This window comes from Trichosurus vulpecula, chromosome 1, assembly GCF_011100635.1.
Source record: "Trichosurus vulpecula isolate mTriVul1 chromosome 1, mTriVul1.pri, whole genome shotgun sequence".
NCBI lineage: Eukaryota > Metazoa > Chordata > Mammalia > Diprotodontia > Phalangeridae > Trichosurus > Trichosurus vulpecula.
Genome location: NC_050573.1, coordinates 1,544,413 through 1,553,768, shown reverse-complemented (window position 1 = coordinate 1,553,768; position 9,356 = coordinate 1,544,413).

The window sequence follows — 9,356 nt, the reverse complement described above, 5'->3', positions numbered from 1 at the left end:
TGTCTGAGGTCAAATTTGAACTCAAGTCCTCCTGACTCCAGGCTGGGAGTTCTATCCTCTGCACCACAGAGTTAGCCTCCACCCCATTAAGCACCTACTATGTGCTTAACACTATGTTAAGCACTAGGCATACAAAGAAAGGCCAAAGACAGTCCCTGCCCTCAAGGAAATCTCAATCTAACGGAGGAGACCAGCAAACAGCAATGTCCAGACTAACTACAGAATGCATAGAAGCCAGAGGGGTTGGAGATGACTTCCTGGAGGAGGTGGGTGTTTAGATGGAACTGAGCGGAAAAGGATGGGGGGAGGGGGGAGCCAGGAGGCAGAAGAGGGAGGGAGGGAGAGCATTCCAGGCCTGGGGAACAGCCAGAGAAAGAATGGCCAATAGCCTGAGGTTAGTGTTTGTGGACCTGCCGGGAGTACATGCATGGGAAGGGCGGGTGCTTGTGTGTGTGTGTGTGGGGGGCAGAGTGAGACACGTTCCAGACCCAAGAGGGAAGGATCTTCCTCCCCAGTTCACAGACAGGAAGACTGAGGCACGAAGACACAGTAGTGACTCCAAAGGTCCCAGCGAGAAGCTGGAGCTGGAGCCTGCCCGTGCCAGGCTGTGCCCATGCCCCACCCCTTTTCTGCCTTTGGTTTTAGGTGGGCATGGAGAGTTAGCAGTGGCCTGGTCCTGTCAAGGGTGTGAAGTCTGGCTCCAGTTGAGGCAGTGAAGCCCAGGGCCTGAGGAGCTGATAATAGTAGCCAGTACTTATGTGGCGCTTACTATGTGCCAGGCACTGCGCCAAAGCGCTTCACATGTATCTGACCCTTGAGGGAGGCTCTGTTATTATCTCCATTTCACCGATGAGGAAACTGAGGCACAGAGGTGCCGTGCCATGCTGGATCAGCCTCGGGTCTTCCTGACCCCAGGCCCAGGCCTCCACTAGAAGGAGGACCTGGTGGGACCGTGCCACCTCACTACCTCTGATTCCTTCAGTTCACCCTTCACCACCTCCCGCAGTTCCGTCTGTCTACACTGTGCTCTGCAGAATCCCAAGCCCCAGAACGTCCTGGCAATGAGCCTGCTCTTGCCCAGATCTCACAGCCCCTTTCCCCCATGCCTCAGGAACTCTCAGAGAGCCCGTAGGAAAAATGGATATAGTTAACTAAGATTGCCAGTTACAAGAGGAACAGTGTGCAAAGTCTGAAGCTTCACCCTTCCCCCATGGATGACCATCACAAGAGTGAAGTCCATCTCCCTCCCCTGCCCAGGGGGCCCAGGCAACAGCTTTGGTGGGAGCAGAAGTCCTTCTGCCCCACCTTCCTGGGGGACAAAGTACGATTGGGGTCATAGGTCAGCAACTCCCATGTCGGGTCCCATCACCTGCTTCTCCGGTTGTAGCGGCCCCCTCAGGCTCTCCGCCATGTGGGGCTGGAAATGGACATGCACACCGCATGAGGAGAACACACACAGGACCTGGGCCAGCTCCTCCTGCCCTCCTCAGCAGCTTCTCCAGCTGTCCGCAGCTCCTCCGGCCAGCCTCGGCTCCTCTGCTGACATTCTGAGCTATCATGTTCAAGCAGAGCCACAACTAAGAATCTACGTGTCTGGGGACCAGACTCAGGACTAGTAGCCCAGAGCGTATCCACAGTGATGGGGAGACCAGTGCACCCTGCAAGGCCACTGCTCCTGTAGGAGGATGGGATGAGCAGGGCAGGGGACCTGCATTTCATTCATTCTTGTGGCTCTTGCTGCCCAGCATTGCCGCCCCCTGCCGACCCAGCTTCCAAAAGAATATCCTGAGACTCCCCAAAGACTCATAAGGGTGCCCCACTACTCCTATGAATGCTCTGAGCCCTCAGTCCCCCAAGGGTGCCCCAAGCCCTCACTCCTCCAAGCTTGCTGCCAATCCTCCCCATATAAAGAAGCCTGGGGTTTTCTCTCCCCTAAGGAAGTCCTGAAATCGCATCTCCCAGTCCTGAGCTCTCAGTGGGCTAGAAGGAAAATTCACTACCCTGGGACAATGTGCCCTTCCTGCTGCAGGAGAAAGGGCTAGGCATAGCACAACACATTTCTCAGACCAGAGACTGGCCCAGGAGCTTCAGTTCCAGAAGACTGAGGTGGCTACCTGCCTCAGGTTAAGCTTTAGAATCGCCAGCACAAAGATGGTCATTCACTGGATGGGAGCTGATGAGATCGCCCAGTGAAATAATAGAGGGAGAAGAGGATTCAGGGCATAGCCTGAGGGACATCTATGGTTAAATCACTCCCTAACCTCTCTGCTGACCTCCAGTCTAGCATCTCTAACTGCCTCATAGGCATCTCCAGTTGGTAGACATCTTAAACTAAACAGTTCATTATCTTTCTCCCTAAATGATCTCCACCTCCCATCTTCCCTATCATTATAGAGGGCACTCCCATCCTCCTACTCCCTTGGGCTCCCAAACTAGGAGTCACCTTGGACTCCTCACTCTCATCCCCCATATCCAAGATGGTGCCAAGGCCTATTGATTTCACCTCTGCAACATCTGTTGTAGATTTCACCTCTTGAGCATTCCTTGTCCGTTTCACCTCTTCAGCATCTCTTGTCTGTTTCACCTCTGCAACTTCTCTGGTAGATTTCCCCTCTCTGCCCCTTTCTCTCCTCCAACTCTGCCCCCACCCTGGTGCAGAACCTCATACCTCATACCTGGACTGTGGCAGCAGCTGCTGGGGAAGTCGGGGGTGGGGTCTCAGGTCTCTCTCCACCCCAGTCCATCCTCCATTCAGACACCAAAGTGATTTGCCTAAAGTGCAGGACTGACCATATTGCCCTTCCTACCCAATAACATCTAGTAGCTCCCAATCATCTTCTAGATCAAATATAAAATGCTATGTTTCATAACCCAGCCCCCTCCTACCTTTCCATGCTGCTCACTCCTCACTCCTGATGTGTTGTTTATTGTTTGTCCTGCATTCGTGACAAGGACCAATGACATCTCTGGGTAATGTCCTGACTTGCACACGAACTGGACTGAGGTGAGGCCAAGTTGCACAAAGTCATCGGCCTCACTCTCTCTTCCACAGTCATTGAAGTCCAGAGGCAAGACAAAAGTCAGGACAACTAGTGATGGCCTTGGCATCTTTGATGTCTACCCAAGCTCTAAGTGCTCCGTGGTACCTGTTTCCACTACCTTCATGGCCATTTGTTTCAACAATCCGGCTAGCAGCTTCTGTGGGGGTGTAAGATCCACCCACAGCCAGCACCCAGAAAGCTGCCAACAGCACAGGTTCTTTTGATCTGCTTTAATAAGGAAAGCAAGGTTAAAGGGGTTGACAAGTTTACTTTAATCCAGCATACAGACAGCATTCACTTAGTTCAGGGGAAAACTGACCTGCAGGGAGCAACTGATTCTCTTCAGCCCATCAGATGTTTCCTAACTGATGATCAAATATCTTTATTTATTTCAAATTGGGTAAGGCTGGTTCACATCTGGTTTGCACCTTTTGATCGCTTTGATATAACTGTTTGGGCCTTCCAAATATTCATTACATGTGATGGGGCCTACACCCCAGCCCTTCCACAGTCATGGGGGCAGTGGACAATGGAGCACCAAGCTTGAGAAACACCTTGGAGCGGAACTGGAATGGAAAAAAGGCTGGAAAGGGTGATGGGAGCCTCATGGGGCTGGGGTTCTCCTAAGTGCCTGGGCCCCTTGACTAGGTCAATGTCAACCTCCTGCCCAGGTGCTCAGGGAGAGGAGCTGGCATCTGTGCCTGCCAAGGCCAAGGTGGCAAAAGCCAGTGGGGAGCAGGAGAGAAGGGAGAAGAAACTGGGGGTACTATGCTGGGAGAAGACTCAGGGTGGAATGGGTAGAAGGGAAGGACCACCTAAGAATGAGTCTGGTTCTGCTCAACCTGAGGACTCATAACTAGGAGCCTGAAGAGAGGACATTTGTGAAGCCCTTAGCATGGAGCCCCCTCAAAACTTAAATGTTTCCTCCCTCCCTTCCTTCCTTCTTTCCTCCCTCCCTTCTTTCCTCCCTCCCTTCCTGCTTTCCTCTCTCCTTCACCTTCCATCCTTCTTTCCTCCCTCCCTTCTTTCCTCCCTCCCTTCCTTCTTTCCTCCCTCCTTCACCTTCCTTCTTTCCTCCCTCCCTCCCTTCCTTCTTTCCTCCTTCCTTCTTTCCTTCCTTCCTCCCTCCCTTCCTTCTTTCCTTCTAAAGCTGCCTCTGAAGATCTTTTGGCAAAGGCTGGAGAACCACTAGGATCTTGTAAGACCAGGAGGGATGAGAGTGAAAGATAGCTGGGCCATGACAGCCTCAGAAGTATTCAGGCCAGGGCATCATGGAGTGACCAGGTCTGAAGCCAGGCTCTCCAGGAGCCCTACCCATTGATTGCCCAACTGCCCTGTTACTAGGAAGTCTGTTTTGCAGGGGGCCAAGACTAGGCCCCCACCCCAGAACTCCAGAACCCTGGCACCACCCTGCTCCTCACACTGTGAATAAGGGCTTTGTGTGTAAAGGTCAGAGCGAGATCAGGCTGCCAAAATGGAGAGTCACATGATGTGTGATTTGTGCCAAGGCCCAGCCTGGCCAGTCAGCTCATTGATTCTGAGGCCTGTCCCAATTTTGGCCAGTATATCCTCTGACATAGGAGCACAAGATCAGTTGATGGTCTAAACTCTGGGTCATCCTCAGCCCCCACCTCCATCCATAGCACCTCCCCCTCCCCACACAGGACAGGTGTGGACTTGACCCTGGCCTGCAGATTTGAGCCCCTTCTCACTGGCTCCTTAGCAGCTCAGGTCCAGGTCCCCAGGAACCATTTCTGGGCCTTCATTTCTCCACTGAAACTGATTCTCTCAGGCAGAGGGAATAGGGTTAGGCCAAGGGTCAGCCCCCAGAGCCCGCTCTTTGCTAGTTTGATTCCCCATTTTAGTCCTTCCTGCACTCTCCATTCTAGGCCAACTGGCCTAGAAGCGATTCACTGGACATTCCATCTCATGCCTCTGGTGCCTTTGTGTAGGTGGGCTCCTAGGCCCCAAGTAACCCTACCTCCTTCTGGTTTCTTTCTAAGCATGGAGAGCTCTGGTGCCACCTTCAACCTGAGGCATTTCTCAATGCCCTCACTATTGGTGCTCTCTTCTTGAGAAAGCTTTGTACAGCTTTGTGTTTCTATCTCCCTTCATATGTTGTATCCCCAGGTAAGCTCCCTGAGGGCAAGGCCTATCTCTCTTTGGCCTTTGCATCCCCAGCACCAGTGCAGTGCTGGGCACACAGAAAGGTTTAATCAGTCCAATCACTGGCAATCACCACTTCTCGTGTCTGAGCCGTTCTCATCCCCTCTCACCCAAGGTAGGCCTGTCTCCTCATGTTCAGCTGCACCCACCCATCCTCTCTGTATTAGCAAGGCAATAAACACAATATAGATGATAATTGTCAAAATACCTATATGGTTCTGTATCGCAAAATATAAGAGACTATCCACATAGAAGGTAGAAGAAGTAAACTGTTTATTCAGACACCAAAGAATCAGGTCCCTAAACCAATAAGCCCAATCCATCAGAGCAGCAAAGAATTCAATACACAATATCACAGCAGGGAGCCAAGCCACCCTGTAACATTCCCACCACCTGCTGGGGCCTTGCCACCAACATTCACTCACAGCACAGCACAAGTCTACTGTCTCCCCCAGCTCTAACTGCTCTCTCTCTCTCTCTCTCTCTGCATTTCCTGTGACACACTTTCCTTTTTCCTTTCAATAAGCTCCTTTCACCACATATGACTTATGCCTCCTGTGACATAAGCAGGTGTATTGGCAACCAAAAATGGGCTCCTTAGCACTTAGTCAACAAGTGCCCTTGACTAGTTTGGCTTTTTCCCCTGAACTGAATGCTGTTTGTATGTTGGACTGGAGTAAGCTTGTCGGCCCCTTCACCTTGCTTCCCTTGCTTAAGCTGATGGAAAGAACCTGTGCTTTCCCGGTCAACCCCTTCACCTTGCTTAAGCAGATTGAAAGAACCTGTGCTTTCCCCGGCGTACCTTACACCCCCGCAGAAGCTGGATGGTTAAAAGCAGCTCCCGTTGGAGCCAGAGGCTGCTACAGCTACAGCCGCAGTCACAGCTACAGCCACAGCCACAGCTGAAGCAGGAGCTGCCAGTAGCAGAGCTGACCTACGGGAGGAAGCTGAACAAAGACTTCAGGCCAGTGGGTAATCTTTTTACCATAGAGGGGGAAGCATGATTTTGCTTTATGCAATCATGCTTCTCTGTAGCCTCCTGGTTACTCTTTCAAGGCGTACTTATTGGGCCTGGAAACTTTTCATTAATATGTCAAAATGGGGATGCTGGTTCATGGGTTGGTTACTGTGGAGCCTAAATATATGTTTTGATTCTTCTGCCTTCTACTTTGAGAGTTTCTTATATCCGGCGGTTCCGAACCTTTCAGACATGTTTATGATCCTCTTTGAGATTATAAACTCTGCCCTCCTAATACATTTGGCGACACGGATGGGATCGCTAGGTATAAGATCTCTATTTAGAAGCAGAACAATTTCAGAGGAAGAGATGAATATCCCAGGATGGGAGGATCCATTTTATTCCTCCCTAGCAAAAGAATTGGCTAAAAAAGCTGGACCCTGTGAAAACTGGGAACCAAGGCTACGGAGAAGAGATCCTAGGGATTTGGAAAAGTGTTTACAAGAAGTTGGAATTCAGTCAGGGGCATCACTATCTAGGCAAAGCTGGATAGTGTTATCAGCCTACCGGCTAGTATACGAAAGATTGAGATTAAGTGAAAGACATGGGGGCACTCCTACCCCACAGCAAGAAGGGGAATCTCAGATAGCAGGAGACCAAACTGACTCAAATGAGAACTTTTCTATTAATGTGGCTAAGAGCAACAGGAGACCAAAAAAGCCCAGAGTGCATTTCAACCCAGCCCAGAAAGAGCCTGACTGCCTGCTTCGTGCTAGCCATGGTGGCAGAGGAAGTGAGTGGGGAGAAAATGAGACGTTAGGGGCTGAGGCACAAAACACTACTGGGGTTCAGGATGTCCCTCACACAGAGAATAGGAGATGGTTAAATGATCAGACAAGGGCTCGACCCATACAAAGGAGGAAGACAGAAACCCGAGGTGAAGATTCAGTTACAAGGGAAATTCAGGAAGATTTCTCACCACAAGAGGTCACAGATATTTTGAGTAGATTCAGCCAAAGAATAGGAGAACCATTAATATCTTGGATGGTAAGACTCAGTGATTAAGGGGCCAGTGGAATATCAGTAGATAGGACAGACTGTATGAGATTCATAGGTATCAGCCATGATCCTCTAGTTCAACAAGCTTTTAGGGAACATCATCAGCAAGGAGATGGTGATAGCAGGACTACTCTGTTGGCGTTAGCCGCTGTGGGATGCAATAAGAGATATGCTACTGATTCTATGTGACCCACTGAGCACAGACCCTGGTATTCACTTAGAGATTGTATCATGAGACTAAAGGAGGAGGTGATGAAGACTGCCATTATGATAGGAACCGCAGACAAATATTACAATGATCCAATGGGACTGCCTCATAGGAATTTAATAATTAGGACAGCTCCCCCTGCTTATAAACAACTAATTTTGAATTTATTACTTGGAGAAGTAGGGAGCCATCTTACAACAGTGATAAATAAGATTTTACAGTTACATGACTTAGGTGACTGGGGAAGGGATAGATCTCCTCGAGAGAGAAGGATGAATAACCAGTAAACTTGGCGCCAAAGGAGAGTAACAAGGAAAGAAATGTTTACTGCTCTATTGAGAGCAGGGGTAGGTTTTGAAATGATAGATGGCATTCCAACCAATGAATTATATAGAATGTATAGAGATAAAGGACTTGATAACAGGAGAGATAGGGAAATAAGAACTGCTCCTGCAAATGCTACAGATGTTGAACCTTCAAACCCAAGTGAATCACATGAAAGGGAATACTAGGGAACAGGCCGAGCCCCAGTCCAAATTAAGGAAATACACAGGCTGGATTGCAGACCTCACATTAACTTGACCATATATTGGAAAAATAGGTCAAGTACGGTAAGTGAGGCATTAATAGATACTGGGGCCGAGGCCACCCTTATTTATGGAAATCCAGAAAAGTTCAGCCATGGAACTCCTATTACCATTACAGGACTAGGAGGGACTGAAATATCAGCCAGGCAAGTTAAATTAATGATGAAAATTGGACAGTTGCCCAAGAAAGAATATAGTGTGGTTATTGTGCCTATTCCCGAATACATCATTGGAATAGACATATTGAAGGGTATGACCTTAAATTTACCCGAAGGGAAATACCAATTTGCTGTGAGGAAAATGGGCGTTAATGCAGTCTTAGTGGGGAAAATCAAGATGGATCCAATCACTTTGCCCGAACCTTCTAAAATAATTACTTTGAGGCAATATCGTGTGCCAGGTGGGCAAGATGAAATTGCCAACACTATAAGAGAATGTGTTGAGGCAGGAGTGTTAGTCCCTACAACTACTCAATGGAACAACCCTGTCTGGCCAGTCCGAAAGTCAGATGGGACATGGAGGATGACAGTAGATTATAGACAGCTGAACAAAGTGACTCCTCCCTTGTATGCTGCTGTTCCAGACACGGTTACTTTAATAGAGAGAATACAAAAACATGAAGGGACTTGGTATGCAGTTATTGATTTGGCCAATGCCTTCTTTACGATCCCAATAGACCCCAAGCAATGGAATCAGTTTGCTTTTACTTGGCAAGGCCGACAGTATACATTTACACGCCTGCCGCAAGGATATATTCATAGCCCAACTATTTGCCACAGGATTGTAGCTGAACATTTGGATGAATTAAAGTTACCTGGTGTACAGCTTACACATTACATAGATGACATCATGATACAGGGAAAGAATATAAAGGAAGTGGAGGAGAGTTTAGCATTATTAATTGACCATATGAAAAGCAAAGGATGGGAAATCAACCCCGCAAAGGTTCAAGGGCCAGCTCAAACTGTAAAATTCTTGGGGATACAGTGGAATAGAGGACTGCGAGAAATTCTCCCACAAGCTCGACAAAAAATCCAGGATTTTCCCACCCCTACCAATAAGAAAGAGGCCCAAAAGTTCATAGGGCTATTTGGTTAATGGAGACACCACATCCCACATTTGGGACAGATTTTAAAACCCTTGTATAAAGTCACCAGAAAGAAATATGAATTTGATTGGGGACTTGAACAAAGTAGAGCTTTTGAGGAAGCAAAGGCTGCTATCCAATTAGCTCTAGACTTATGGCCTATGCAAAATGGGCCAGTGGAGTTACAAGTGACTGTACAAGATGACTATGCAAATTGGAGTCTGTGGCAAAAACAACAAAGCCGAAGTGT